The sequence below is a fragment of the Sminthopsis crassicaudata genome, chromosome 2, assembly GCF_048593235.1.
Source record: "Sminthopsis crassicaudata isolate SCR6 chromosome 2, ASM4859323v1, whole genome shotgun sequence".
In the NCBI taxonomy this organism is placed as follows: Eukaryota; Metazoa; Chordata; class Mammalia; order Dasyuromorphia; family Dasyuridae; genus Sminthopsis; species Sminthopsis crassicaudata.
This window is the reverse complement of record NC_133618.1, coordinates 118,654,930-118,672,203: the sequence shown is the minus strand read 5'-3', so window position 1 is coordinate 118,672,203 and position 17,274 is coordinate 118,654,930.

The following is a 17,274-nucleotide window of genomic DNA, read 5'->3' as shown; positions in this document are numbered from 1 at the left end:
CACAGGTGGATATAATGACATAGACTGAAGACATTTTGATTATGCATCAATATTATGCAACAACAAAATTGGGAAGAGATCTCAGCAAATATAGACAAAAACTTCATGCTGTTTTTGGTCAATATTACATTAAATCACAAGTCCACAAGGATGTATTGCTGACCACTGCCTAGCAATAATAAAAATAATTTCATTCCTAAATCTAAATTTAGGTAAGTAAAAAATGGAAATGAGGAGCTAATAAAATTTGGAGAGAAAAAAAGATGAGTACCCAGAGGCCATTGAAAATCTTCACTCTATACAAACTTAATAAATTATTTTTATTATAAATCTGATAAAAATTGTACCAGTTATCTAAAATAATTTGAAGCGATGAGCATATTAAATTTGGAAAAACTCTTTTGTTGTTTGACAGACTCAATCCCACTGGCTGACTAATTATGACAAAAAATAATTTTTCAAAGCTGGTATCAACTTTTATTCCATAAATTAAAAATAAAATAAATTTTATTTTTTTAAAAAAAGGTAGTAACAGCCATAATGATTGTGAACAAATACATTTTCATAGATAGAAAGTGCAAAAAACATTTCAGGACCTTGCTTATTGCAATAGTGAGAAACACTGAAGGAATACCTTTAGAGACAATGTGAAACAAAACCAGCACAGAAAAATTTATATTTCCTTTTTTTTAATGCTAAGCCTTTGATTCAATTCTGCACTCATGACTTGAGACTATATCAACAACCTAATAATGTTAAGAACAACTGAAATAAAACATGAAATTTTGCAGGAAGATGGTTTGATTTCATTATGGTTCAGCCTAGCCCTAAATACATTACAGTCCAAACTCCTGCTCTCCAACCCATTAGAAACTAAATATGCCTTGCAAATTTTAAAGACTATGAGACTAAAATAGCTTACCAATTTCTTGATGTATATAGCTATTGAGTTATATGACTCTGCTGAAAAACAGATAACTTTCAGACATGTAAATTGGAAGATACTCAGATTTTAAAAACTATCATAATCAAAACCTCTTCAAAATAAAAAATTCAGTCACAACAAGGCATATATTGAAAAATGAATACTCATTTGTCAAACAAAATTGATAGATATTTTTAAGATCAGATAATAAATACACAAGTCAAAAATAAATACAGAGATATTTTTGTAATAAGAAGACATTTCTTCATTTAACAATAGAATGGGTTAATTACAGGTACATGGATTTATTGAATATAACTGATAGTGATTTTTGATTGAATTCTAAGAGATATATAAGATTCAAGATTAATCAAAAGGCTGTTGTGGCTAACATTTGCATTAATTTAATCAACAATATACTGACAATTAAGCACCAAACAATGATTGAAACATGTAGATGGAGTTAGTTCAAATGGAAGGATTTTGATTGCAATTCAAAACTAGATGGTTGCCACCAAAATTATCTTTAAGGAGCTTAACCCTAGCAATCAAGGTGGATTATGCAAGGAAATGATAAAAATTTAGTAATATGCTACACCAGGTTATAAAAATGTAGCATCTACTAAAAATATCTATTTTTGATGGCTAACCTTTTTTACTCCACCTGTACCAGCACTCTCCACAATAGACCTGAAACCTGAATTTCCACAGCTAAAATTTCAACAAATCAGATTCCCATCCCCTGGTGAATTAATCCCCTCATCTCTGGAATACCCAAAGTAAAACTCAATCCAGTGGGTTAGTGACTAGGTTTATGAAAATTAACTTACTTCAACCATATATTTCCTTCTGGGTCCTAGATGCTAGATCAGTGGTCTCAAAATGAGGTCCAGAGATCCAGGGAGTTCTGTGAGGTCAAAACTTTGTTTCTATGATTATAATAAGATTTTTATTTTTAATACAATAAATTTTATAATAAAAAGTTTTTTGGGGAGAAATTACCATAATTTAAGGGTATAAAGAGATAATGATAGGAGAAAATTTGAGAACTGCTAGACTAGATCATATTTATATCTTATCAAGTTGAACTATTACCCTTTCCATTTCTATCTCTGAAGTGCCCCATCTACACAAACCTACAAACTCCCCTCTCTCTCATCTGTTCATCTTCATTCTACCTCTCTGAAACATCCCACTATAGTCACTATGCCTCATGTATGTGTTGTCCCCACCTCTTCAAATAAAAGTTCATTGAGAACAGAGAATGTCTTTTTGTAAAATATGTATATCACTAGAACTGAGCCTGGTATAGTAAGAACTTAATATGTATTTTCAATTTCTATTACAAATATAGATCTTATAAATACAGACTAAAGAACTCAATAAACTGTAATGGATGAAAAGCATCTTCACAGAAAGGACTATTGTCAAAACTAAGAGCCTGAGTTCAATAATATGGATCCATAAATATTTAAGAATGACATTTTTCAAAAGTGTAGGCAACTATGTGGTATAGCGGTTAGAACACTATACTTAGAGTCAGGAAAATTTGTGATCAAACCTAGTTTGTGATCCAGCTAGTTGTATGACCCTGTATAAATCATCTAATTTCATTTTGCCTTTGCTTCCTAATCCATAAAATGACAGCATTGGTTTGATGTCTTCCAAGGTCCCTTTAGGTTCTTAATCTATAATTCTATGGAATTATCTTAATGGTCATCTGGTTGGAACAAAAAGTTTTCAAAATTGGGAGATCCAGAAGAAGAAATGAAAAAATCTGTGAGATCCTTGTTGTCCTTTCTTGTACTAAGGGTATTTTCAATGAGTCTATAGCAGATACTTTGTATCCTAATCCTTTTATTCAACTATAATAAAAAAATATTTTACACATCTGTGCAATAATTTGTCAAAAGTAATTATAATAAAATAATTGCAGGATAACAAATCATCCCAGGACTATTTCTATTGGAACTACGTTAAAGAAAATGAGAAAAGTGAGATAACAACAACAGCAATAATATACCATGAAGTTACAATTATATTGTGGTTTTTGGTCTTCTAGTTACACAATGTTTTATATGCATTTCTTAATTTGATCCTTTTGATGATAATCAATGGAAAACCAGAAATAGAATTAGGCTATATTAGGGAAGAAATTTAATCTTGGGGTACAACATGTAGCTCAGAGTGAGGATTCTAAATTATCAAAACTTTTCTGAGATTCAAATACATATATGTCACTATTTTCTTCAAAATTTATGGATGATTCTATTTCAACTGAAATCTCCAATTCTGGATTGAAAGAAACCTACAAATAATACCTAAATTATTTTTACAAGGGAATATGGCATAGGAATTACTAACAATTATAAAGAATATTGAAGATTTTGATTCCACATATTATAGAAGTAGGATAAATATTTCAGTGAACTGCAGAGAATTTATGACATGTACCTTTTTATATTAGCCTAGTTATACTCAATATACAAATTATTTTCCCTTTTAGGTACAAGGAGGATATTGTACAAACTTTTTAAAAGGTGGAGGAAGTTGTGGGACCATTGAACTCTTAGAATTATGTTGTCAATAAAAGGTTCTTGGTATTTTTTTCTTTTTAATTATAATTTTTTTTCTTTTTTCCCACCCCCATCACTGGAAAAAAAAAGAGGGAGGGAATCTTTTTATAAAGAAGCAGGCAAACACAATAAGTTACCATATTGCCTATGTCCAAAAATATTTGTCTCATTTTGCAAGTCAAGAAATGAGTAGCATTCTTCATCACAGATTTATTAGAATCAGGGTTGGATATTACACTCATTGATCAGGATTTTTGATTTTCAAAGTTGTTTATTTTTATAGTGTTGTTTTAAAAGTTGTTCTCTGCTTTCTTCTCACTTTGCCTCAGTACACAGAACTCTTCCAAATTTCTCTGAAACTGTCTCATCATTTATTATAACATTCATGATATAATTTATTCAGCCATTCCCCAACTGATGGAAATTCCCTTAGATCTACCTTTTTCTACTACCAAAAGAGAAAGTAGAATGCTGAAAAAAAAAGTAAATGACTGTTCTCAAAAGAATGATAATGTTGGTCCCAAGATTCCATCAGGTGAGAAATTATCCAATAAATGTCAAAAGATGAAAAGGTCAGTAGTACTGGTTAGATGATGTTTCTGGTGAGGTATTGGGAGATTATTTAGGAAGATATTTGTAGTTCTGATATAAAAAATGGAGGATTTTATGTATTCAGAACATGATATAATATTTCCTTAGATTTATTGGTTAGATGACCACTGCCAGCTTTTGATCATTCATGTGAGTGAAATGGCACTGTTAGAAAGAATCTAGGAATCATTTCTAAGAATTATCATAAATTGATCAGAAAACTAAGGACTTCAGGGAATCTTCTTCACTGATATTATTTTGAACCATGGACTTTCAAAGATAAAGGCAGGTTTGATAAATGAACAACTGATCTGATACTTATATCCTTAAATGTGAATGGAATAAACAATCCAATAAAACAAAAGAGTGGGAAAGGGATAAGAAAATAAAAGCTAACTTTTTTGTATATCTTGCAAAGTGTCTAAAAAGTAAACACTTTTACAGAATAAAAATGAAAGGCTGAAACAAAATTTACTGTATCAAATGAATTTCCCAAAGCAAAAATTGTGATTATGCTATCAGAGAAAACAAATTTAAAATTATAATATCAAGAGATATAAATAAGTAAATTATATTCTGCTTAAAATTTCTATTGGTAACAAACAGATTTTTTAAAAAAAATTTAAATTAATTTTATAATTATAACATTTTTGACAGTACTTATGCATAGGTAATTTTTTACATTATCCCTTGTATTCCCTTCTGTTCTGAGTTTTCCCCTCCTTCCCTCCACCCCCTCCCCTAGATGGTAGGCATTCCCATACATATTAAATATGTTATAGTATATCCTAGGTACAATATATATGTGCAGAACCGAATTTTGTTGTTGTTACAAAGGAAGAATTGGATTCAGAAGGTAAAAATAACCTGGGGAGAAAAACAAAAAATGCTAACAGTTTATACTCATTTCCCAGTGTTTCTTCTCTGGGTGTAGCTGATTCTGTCCATCATTGATCAATTGGAATTGGATTAGATCTTCTCTATGTTGAAGATATCCACTTCCATCAGAATACATACAGTATCCTCATACAGTATTGTTGTTGAAGTGTATAATGATCTCCTAATTCTGCTCATTTCACTCAGCATCAGTTGATGTAAGTCTCTCCAAAACAAACAGATTTTAATACCAACTATCAAAATGCCCAAATTCATTAAGGAAAAGTTAACTGAATTAAAACAAGACACACATTAACTTGATAATTGTAGGAGACTTAATGTTCCTCACTCAGAGTACCCTAGGACTCTATCATATTTTTCCCCAATGACTTAGATAAAGAAATTAAGGGCAGGCCAAATTTGTAGATGACAAAATCCAGAGAAAACTGATATACTGAATGGCAGTCAGGATTTAAAAACATCTTAACAAGCTAGAATTTTGTAATTACTATAAAGACTCCCATTTGGGTTTAAGCATATCAACTTAACCAATATAAGATGGAAGGAAGAGATGTAATTTCCTAGCATTTTGACTGGAAGATTTGAAGTTTTTAGTGGATGAATCGATAGTATGATAATCCAGTTAAAACACACTCACTCATTTCTAGATGGTTATGAGAAGTATTCAGTCCAAGATTAGGAAAGTAATAGTTACTATTATAGTTACTTTGTTGGACCCCATCTGGAATATTTTAAAAGAAATCTAGAAAGCATCGATTAATAGATGACCAGGATGTTAAAGGACCTGAAAATATCATTTGAATTTTTTTTCCTACTCTGAGAGTCTATGAGTCTTTAATTCTATGATGAAACCATATAGACATCTCTTGGGATTCCTCCTTCTGCCAGAAACAAAGTAAATAATGCATTCTTGGCTTGGCTTAATGACAATTTTATCCTTAGCTAGAAGGAAAATTGATCATCTAAACTAGATTCAGATACAACTAAACTTAGCAAGCCATCTATATATTTTTCCAAGTCATTTGCAACTTCTGAGGACTTAGAAATGAAATATAAAACATGAAAAAATATACTGCTGATCTGGCTTTCACAAAATAAACATCTTAGATATGGATATCTTTGAGATTTGGTCATATTATAGAACCTGTAACTAGAATATATGAGTAAATATACATTATTCAAGAGACCAAAAATATGTAAGAGATTATATGTTAAAGAGAAAATATTCATATGCAGAAATCCAGAGATAGAGAAAGATAACACAATAGGAACTATTTGGGTAAAGATCAGTTGAAAGAGAAACAAAATGCTTGGTCATTGGAGATTAGCTGGAAGAACAAGAAAGCAGATGAAGAGTCAGGATGCTGATCACAAGATCACAAGCCTGACATAGATATGTTTTGGGACTGTTGGGGGACTTAAGATGATCAAAACATATTCTGGCAGCATAACTTCATGCTTGCCTTAAAGATAATCTTGTCTTTTGGAAGGTAAAAGAAACAATGAGGAATAACTGTATTCTATATCTGAATATAAGGAGGAACTGGTTACTAGAGAAAACAATGAGAAATTTAACAAGAGAGTGTTAAAATGACTCCCTCCCATCACCTCAGAATGTATATTAGAAAAGTAGAGGAAGATAGACATATACTTTTAGTTTTGAAGTACAAGTTTACAAAGTGCTTGAGGGAAACATTGATAGATTTCCATGTACTAAAATTTTATAGAAGTCAGTACAGAAAGAATGGATTCCTTTTAATAATAAACTTCCAAAGGCAGAAAAAGAAGCAATTTTGATGAGGAAAAAGTTAATTGCCTCAAAAAACCAATATGGGTACACAGAGAATATGCCAATCAATCTAGATTTAAGAACATATGTACACATACATACAAACAGATATACATACACACACACATATATATATATACATGCACATATCTATCTATACTTTAAAACATATGAATACTATCATAATGCTGACTATTATCACTATATAGATATATAGTGACAGTGATAGAAGCAAGGTCAAATAATAGATGCATAAAATAGTGTCTGGGATACTGACATACCTATAATAATAGGAAATTTAATAAAAATCTATTACTTAGAATTAAGTAGTCTGACTGCCAGATTAGCTAAAGGGACCTTGGGCTATATTAAAAGAGGAGGACTAGTTTCCTGGAATAAGGAAGTGATGATAGTCCTTCTAAACTGTGTCTTGTCAGAGCACACTTGGCATAAGCTATAAAAAATGATTTGAGGAATTTTTATATTTCATGGGTGCAATCTGTAGGATGTCTTGTTCTTTGTTTTTGTTACATAATGTACTTTGAAGTAGTTCATCTTTAGAAATATGCTGTTGTCTATTTAAGCCAAATTATTTCCTAGATATGCCTCTCTTTGGTTTTCATTGCCTTTGTATTACCCTTAAGTTTGATCTTTTTTCAGAATTTTACCCTTCCTGCATTTCTCGGAGAATGCTCACATAAAGGAGATACAACTTTATGTCAGGGAGCATCCTGTGAATATTGCAAATGTGAGGATCTTTTCCCAAATAAAATCCAATTTCTCTATTTTATTTAAATCCGGATCTAATATGTATGTACATATGTATCTATATATTACTACCCACAATAAAATATAATGTATATAATGATAGGAGGTTTATTTTGTTTTTTATACTCTATATCAAGTTCATTATATATTATATATGCATACCTATATTTATACACACATAGACATGCATTTATATGTTATGTTATCTCATATTTTAGAATCAGGGGACCATAATTTTAGATTTGGAGAGGATTGTAGATACTACGAATTTCAACCCTCATAATTTAAAGATAGGAAAACTGAGACCCTAACAGTTGAAGTGACTTGCAAAATTTCACAGAAGTAGTAAGTGACAAAGACAGGATTGAAGTTCAGATTTTCTGACTCCAAAATCAGTATTCCATTATACCATGCTATATTTCATTTTATTATATTATTTTGAGAGGCACTATGGCATAGTGTTTAAAAAAAAAAGACTTTGATTCAGATCTTATCTCTGATACATACAGTTTGTGTAATGCTGAGTTAGTCATTTATCTTACATATGCCTCAGTCTCCTCATTCATAAAAGTGAATGGTTTGGAATAAATGGCTACTGAGATATCTTCCAGCCAAAGATCTATGATGTTATGATCTGAAACTGGGAAATATATACCAATGTATATGTAGATCAATGATTAACAGAAAATTATAACCTTAAATATGAGTGGATTAATTTTATCTAATTAAAAAAAGAAATGTGTTAAAGATAAGAAAAAATAATATTTTTTGTCATATAGGAAAAGCATTTAAAAATACAGATACACAAAATGAAAATTATGAGAAGGAACAAAATATTTTATACTAATACAAAATATGAGATAATATAACATGTAAATGGATATCTATATGTGTATATAAATACAGGTATACATATGTTATAATGAATATAATATAGATTGTAAAATGATAAAATAAGTATACAATTATTATTTTTATTGTTGGTAGTAAGATATAAATACATACATATATACATACATACATACATACATACATATTAGGCCCAGATCTAAATAAAATAGAGAAGTTGGATTTTATTTGGGAAAAGTATCTCACATTTATAATAGTTATAGCAAGCAACTTAAAAACAGTTGCAATTAAAATCTCAGATAAAAATAATAAAACTGATATTGAAATGAAACAAAGAAACTATCATTCTTAAGGGTATCACAGACTATAAAAATTATTTGTAATGAAATATGGAGAGAATGATTCCATGTTATTACTGTTTCTAATTTATGAAAACAAAGATTCATTAGAACAAAAATCACTGTTTATAACATAATGTCTATCATCCATATAGCAAAATCATTCAAGTTGCCTTGGTAGATAAAACATCAGAATAACCTTGTTCAATGACCCTATGATAATAAACCATCAGGAGAACCATAAAACTTGCAAATGTATCTTTGCCAAAGATATTCAGCACCATGATGGAAGAGATCCAGCACAGAAGATGAAAGAATTATATGACAACAAAAGAGATGGGATGTTATATATTAAGAATGAGGGATGATGTAAAGAAAGATAGTAGTATAATGTTTAATAATCCCAAGGATCCCAGCTATTGAGGAAGGAACTCATTGCCCAAAACCAATGACAACAAAAACAACAACACTGCTGAACAAACTGGAAAAACATCTGCAAAAATGAGACATGGCTCAACATTTCATAAAACATATCAAGATAAGCTCTAAATGAGTACATGACTTAGACATAAAATATGGCATCATAAATAAATTATATAGACAAGAAAGGAAATACCTGTCAGATATATAGATGGGGAAGAGGTCATAATCAAACAAGTGATAGAGAGGATCACAAAAAGTGAAATGGACAGTTTGATAATATAATATTAAAAAGTTTTTGTATATATCGATGTAGTTAAAACTAGAAACAGCTAAATTGGAAATTTTCTTCATTCTTCTGATAAAGGTCTCATTTGTAAGATTATACACACACATACATGTATGACTACACATAAACATAGAACTAATTCAAATTTATAGGAATAGGAAGTTTTCAGAGGAAGAAATACAAGATTATAAATAACCATATGAAAAGTGCTTTAAATGTTTAAAGAAATGTAACTTATACTACTGGGCTTATATCCCAAAGAGATCTTTAAAAAGGGAAAGGAACTGTGCAAGAATGTTTATGGCAGCCCTCTTTGTAGTGGCCAGAAACTGGAAACTAAGTGGATGCCTATCAATTGGAGAATGGCTGAATAAATTGTGGAATATGAATATTATGGAATATTATTGTTCTGTAAGAAATGACCAACAGGATGATTTCAGAAAGGCCTGGAGAGACTTACATGAACTGATGCTGAGTGAAATGAGCAGGATGAAGAGATCATTATATACTTCAACAACAATATTATATGAATATCAATTCTAATGGATGTGGCCATTTTCAACAATGAAATAAAACAAATCAGTTCCAATAGAGCAGTAATGAACTGAACCAGCTATACCCAGTGAAAGAATTCTGGGAGATAACTATGAATTACTACATAGAATTCCCAAATCCCTCTATTTTTGTCCGCTTGCATTTTGGATTTCCTTCACAGGCTAATTGTACACTATTTCAAAGTCCAAATCTTTTTGTACAGCAAAACAACTGTCTGGACATGTATACATATATTGTATTTAATTTATACTTTAACATATTTAGCATGTATTGGTCAGCCTGCCATCAGGGGGAGGGGGAGGGAGGAGCGGAAAAATTAGAACAAAAGATTTGGCAATTGTCAATGTTGTAAAATTACCCATGCTTATATCTGGTAAATAAAAACTATTAAAAAAATTAAATTAAATAAAAAAAAGAAATGTAACTTAAAACAAATTTCAATTTCTTTCTTTATTGGCAAAGTTGACAAAAATAGAAAATGTCAGATACTAGACTATGGGAAAATAAGTACATTAATGTGCTACTGGTAGAACTGCAAATGGGTCCATTCTGGAAATCAAGTTGGAACTATATCCTGAAAATTATTAAACCATATATGTTATTTGACTCAGAGATACCACTGTTTGATATCCTAAAGACAGAAAAAAATTAATGAAAAGGATTGAAATGTACAAGAATATTTATAGCAGCTGTCTTTGTTGTGTCAAAGAATTGGAAACTAAAGCACTGCCCATGACTTGAAGAATGGGTAACCTTATGGTTTATATGTATGATGGAATAATATTATGCTGTAAGAAATGATGAAGAAGATATTAATCATTTCTTATAGCATAATGATATTATGATATCTTTTTTATCACCATTTTTTCTTTTAGCCATCTCAAAATCTACTTAATTTCCTTTTTTTATTGTCACAAAAAGTCTAACTTTTACTTTAAAAGCTTAGTTACTTCAGTGAAACGGTGGTAGAGGTGTATAAATGAATACTGAGAAAAGTGAAAAGAACAAGAACAATTTGTATAATAATAGCAATATTATAAAGGGAAATCTTATCAACACAATGACCAGCTAGAATTCCAGAGAATATAAGATGAATCATGTTACTAACATCCTGGTAGAAAGATGATGAACTCAGAGTATAGATTCTCTCTGTCTCTCTCTGTCTTTCTGTCTCTCTGTCTCTCTGTCTCTCTGTCTCTCTGTCTCTGTCTCTCTCTCTCTCTCTCTCTCTCTCTCTCTCTCTCTCTCTCTATTTCATACACACACACACACACATACACACACACATACACACATGGTCAGTGAGGAAATTTTTTTGGATTTAAGGAGCATATTTGTAAAGGGTTTATTTTTCTTGTTTTCTAAGTTGAGGATGGAGGGAGATGGGAGATGGAGAATGCAGATCTAAAACAATGTATATTTTTAAAAAGATTGAGCGATAATAGGAATATAGACATTGTGTTATGTTATGGGACAGAACTCTGAATTTAAAACAAGGATTCTTACAAGGTGCTAACTCAATGGAATTGATAAAGATAATGATTGTTTAGCATGGTGCTTAACAGTTCTCAAGTTCAGGACATGTACTTAGTACTTAATATAGTTCTACATTATTCACACTTATGGTGAGAAAGCATATAAGTTGGGATAAACAGACAGAATAAGAACCAGGGAAGACCGAGACCCTGGTGGTGGTCCTCCTGCCTTCCCCACAGAAACCAAGATATATTCTGGGGTATCTCAAGAAAGCTGGCCCAGGCCTCAGGCAAGGAAACAATAAAGGATTTGGACTTTAACACCTGGCTGTTCCTGTGATGATTACTCTGAACTGAAATGAAGGCTGCTCCCCAAAGAGACCCCAAAGAAACTGAACCAAAAGAAAACATTACAGTGTTCCAATGTTATACTTAGAATGCCAGTAGAAATCAATGAAGACTTTCCAGTTCATCCAAATGAGGTTCCATTTGATGAATTTTTTGAAGAGAACATATGACTAACCATAGACAATACTCAAGATGAGGATATCTGGATGAGTTGCAATTTGTATCACTTATGGTGTATTATCAAATCAATGAGGTTTAAGATTCAATTGAATATTTTGAGTATTTGATATGATTTGATGTAGAACCTAGGCTGTTACAATAAAAAAATGTTGCGGTGATTAAATGAAAAAATGCCTTTGTGTGTGTGTGTGTGATAGCTAAAGAAATTGTAATACAGAAAGGAAATGAAATATTATTTTACAATAAGAAATAATGAATTTTAAAAATTTAGAAAAGAATAGGAACAATATCCACTGGTGGAGAGTTATATAAGGAGGAGCAGAAATAAAATGCACACAATTAACCACAATGTAAGTGAAAAGAAAAGGAAAACAAGTGAAACTCAGCACTTCAATTAAAATGACCAAGATTACAACTAAAGAAAAGATAAATGGATCTAACTCCTTTTTTTTTAAACACGTGAAAGTCAATGGGAATGAAACTTTCATAGATTATTGCACTTTGTTGAAATGTTGATTGGTTTTACTGAACTACTTTTTTTTTTCTTTCCTTGTAATCATTGTTATAAGAGATGGATTATAAGGGATTGCTGGATAGGAAATGGTCTGGAAATATTAAATATATAAGTGATATAAAAAATGAAAAGTAAAAACTTTTTAAGTGAAAGAAAATTGGTATGATTATAAATAGCATTAATAATAACATTAGTGGTTCATTTTAATGAAGTTCAATCACTATCTCCTATATGACTTTTTGTAAAAGTCAAGAAGAAAAATAATTTTATGAATACATTTTAACTAGGAAATCTGTTCTAGCTTGATCTATTTGCATGAATATCCCATTTAAAAATATACATACCAATGATTTTAATACAATGAATTGTTAACCAACAGAAAGACTTTCCTTTAGGGGAAATGAACTCACTAAGCAGATGGTGAAAAGGATGTGATGGAAAGAGGAGTAGAAAATCCATGTCTGTCTCATTTTAGATACTAAATCTTGACAATAAAAATTCATAGAAATCCTAACTCATGCTAATGATAGTTTCTTCTGTACAGTAAAAGTAATAGAGTAAGAAATTACATTAATATAATTATAAAATGCTTTACATGCATTAGCTTATATTTATACAAAGTACTTTACAAATAGGTATTTTATTAGTTATATTATGCCAAATTTGTATGGTAAGAATAGCAACAATCCAGTATTAATTATCTTCACTTTATAAGTGAAGAAACTGAGATAAATTACTGCTTTTACTGGAAGGTAAATTTTAGGGAAATAAAGTGACTTGTCAGAGAATATTTGATATGCCTATATAGTTCCAGTCTTCTAGCTCATATGGTATACTTATGAGAATCCTTCTTCTCTCTATAATTTCTTCACTCTTTTTTCATTTCAGTCCTCTTTCTGAAATTTTCCTCTGTATTAAGATTCCTAATCTTTGCAGCATATACCCAATAAAGCAAACTAAAACTGTCACATATATAACCATTTGCCACTGCTCTGTCCTTGATAGAACAGGCATATATTCATGAAGATCTAAATGTTATTTTCTGAGATTTTGGATTATTTTACCATTATATAAAATTATATTCATCTATATTCTCTGGGTTCTTCTGGGCTATAATCAAGCCTTGATGTCTTATAGATTTGGCTTGCCATCAAATTACAGGGAAATTTTTTTCTCATCCCCCTCCAACCACCATTAATGATAGAAGTTAAAGTAGTTAAATGATGTTGGTTGGATGCTGTGCACAGAATGTATTTATCTAAAAAATTCAATAACTTCAACTACTTGTTGCTACTGGATAATTTCCTTATTAATTCTCCTTGGGTTTCAAAACAGGGTAGCACAAGGATATCTCAAATTTTACTAAAATGGCCCACATTCTCTCAATCTCCTCTTCCTATCTCAGGAAAAGCTGAAGAAAATGTCCTCTCCCTTTTAATTTAGATTTCTCTTTCTTGATCTTGACTTATGCTTTTTGATTAGGACTAAAATCATTGCAAATAACTATATATTTTATTAGCAATTTCAAAAAATATACAAACATAAACAAGCATTACAATAAATCATAGCAGGCTTTAATATAAATGATAGTGATAGGGAGCATTGAATTTTTTCCATTTTTCCTTCTCATTAGTCAGAGATGGGAATGAAAAGTAAAAGCATTAGAGAAAGATTATACAACATGATTACTAGGAAAGTAGAGAAGAGAGGAGTTAATGGACTAAACCTTTGTCATCTTACCAGCTACACTTTGCTCTCCACTTTAATCCATATATTCTTGTTTGCCTGAAAACTCCAAAACAGAATGAGGACTCAGTTCTGTTTGTTTTCTATGTTTTCTGTTACAAGAGCATCTCTCAATCTACTTCCACTTCCATTTTATGACAAACCTTTAGTTCCAAATATATGATTTACTATTATACTATAATTCAGAGAAAGAAGCATGAATGAACATCAAGACAGCATAGTCTTACTTCTCTTACTATTCGTCCAAGGTGTGACTTTGAGTACCACTTAAACTTCTGTCTGCCTCAGTTTTCTAATCTGTAAAATGAGGAAAATAATTCCTCCTACCTACCAAGATTGTTGTAAGGATAAAATGATATAGTATTTGTAAGGTGCTTTTGAAAGTCTCCAAGCTGTTAGATGGCTTCTCTTTCAGAAACAATAGCCTAAGTTTTTGAGATATATTAGCATTTATTAAAAGCCAATTCTATTATAAATCTAGGCAGATCTTATTTATAATAGTGATTCATTTATATTGCTGCCCAGTTGGTATGATAGAAAGAGAACTTGACTGGGCATCAAAGGACATGGGTGCAAATTCTGACTTTGACAATTCAGTTTCAGACTTATTTTACTCAGGGATAAGCATCAACATCACTAAATGCCTCCAATCATGCACTCTCCAGTAGGACCTCTACTCCTTCTCCACATGGTTTTTATGTTCCAGGCAATCATAGAATTGTCTGCACATCTCTACTCATACTATCTCCCTTTCAAGATCCCCTTTATATGTTTTTTTTTGCCTTTTGGGATGTAATCTACTCAGAGGCACAATTATTTTTGCTTGCTTTTTATTTGTATCTCAAGCATTTTGGATAGTTTATTGATACATATTAACAAATTCTCTCTCTCTCTCTCTCTCTCTCTCTCTCTCTCTCTCTCTCTCTCTCTCTCTCTCTCTCTCTCTCTCTCTCTCTCTCTCTCTCTTTCTCTCTCTCTTTCTCTCTCTTTTGCCCTCCCTCTCTTTCTCTCTCTTTTGCCCTCCCTCTCTTCCCCCTCCCTTTGCCACCTGTGTAAATCAATTAAGTCCTCTGGGTCTTAGTTTGTTTATTAAAAAATAAGATTAGATGATCTTCAATGTACATTTCAACCTTAAATCTATTTTCTTATGATCTTATGATCCTTTGAAGGGCTACTCTTAGACTATATGTCCATACAAACACCTAGTGGCTTATTCAGTCTTTATGATACATGTGTTCTAATCAAATAACTTTGTTATTATTTAGATTATTGCAAAATGTTACATAGGATTTAATTTGATGTTTGAAGCTCTGTTTCTCTCCATTCTAATCCCTTACTTCTATTATCAGAAATAATGGGATTTAGCTCTAATTAATTATCTTAGAAATAGTAGGAAAATTGGAGAAAAGAAAACTAGCAATCTGGTCACAAAATGGCTCTCAAACTGGGTAACTATAGGTTAATGAATGTAGATATCAGGAATGGGGTAGGGGGAACCTCTTCACCCAGCAGCTCATTATGCAGCAGCTCAGCATGTTTATTAATCATTGTGCACAATTAAAATGCCATTTCATTCCTCTAATTAAAACAAGTAGTTCCCCGAGGCTAGCACCTGAACTAATGAAGCCTGGTGCCTATGGATTACATTCAGAAAAGGGAATTAAACAATCTAGAAAGCAATATGTTTATCAAGTTGTCTAGGCAACAACAAATTGTGTTTTATGACATCATCAGAAAGTGGGTGGGGAAAAAGATGGTGGTTTTAAGGAAACAGTGATGCCTCCTTTCCCAAACAAAATTCTGATTCAAGGGTAGGAAATATTAATACAACTTTAAATAATCGGTTTCTATTTCCTCTCGTTTTTCTCTCATTTTTCTGACATTACTTTCCTAGTTCTTTTTCTACTAACAAATTGATTCATAGCATTTAATATATTCATTTCATTCAAAGTAGACAATAAAATAATTTAAAAGAATTACTCAGTGAATAGTTTATTTAGGATTGGTTTGGGGTTAGGATAGTAAAATGTAAGTTCCTTGAGGACAGGGCTATTTTAAATTCTTTTTTGGTATGCTTTGATTCTACAAGGCACCATCTTGCACCTAGCAAGAACTTAGTGTTTCCATTAATTAATTAATTAATTAATTAATTAATTAATTAATTTATTTATTTAATTGAATTGATTAGAAATTATCCCACCAGGATAATTATATAACTTTTCTTAGAGTCAACTAGATGGGTGGCAAATTGGTATGCTAGGTATAATAAGATTTCTGATTTTTCTTGACTTCTATAAAGGTAGGAAATGGTGAACAGGATAAGATGAATCATGATGTGATAAATATGAATGAAACCTGGAATTAGCAGGCTTGACACTTCCTTCTCAAAATCTACTTGACCCCCTTCATGGGGGTGGGTGGGAGTGAGGCAAGTTGGGGAGGAGGGAATGGATAAAATGAGGAATAGGCAGAGCTCAGGAAAATGAGTTTGACTAGATGACCTCTAACATCCTTTCCATTGCTCATAAATTCTCATATATAAATTTAGTTTATAACTGCACTAAGACTTTAGGGATATCTTGTATCTCTAAAAGAATTCATTCCCCCCCCATAGCTCAAATTCTCTTTGCACTGATGGTTTTTGTTTCATACTAGTAGTCCCACATAGGTTATGAAATGTAGCTTTATTCCCATCAATTAGAATCATAAACCATAAAGAAGTGGGTGATCATCAGATCCACAGCATGCACCATGATGAGCCCTGGATAACAGCTCCAGGTCTGTCTAGGATGAGACCAAAGTAGCAGTTTAGGTGATGGAGAATTTATTTGAATGGACTGAAGTAAGTTCAAAGTGGAAGATGCAATCTCATTATCTTTCCATTTTCCTCTTTTATTCATTCTCACTTAGGACATCTTTACTTTCTCTTCTCTAATCTGCACCTTTTCAGGTTCTATCAGCAAGTAAAATCACAATAATCATGGCTTTGACAACAATATCAATAGAAGCATCCA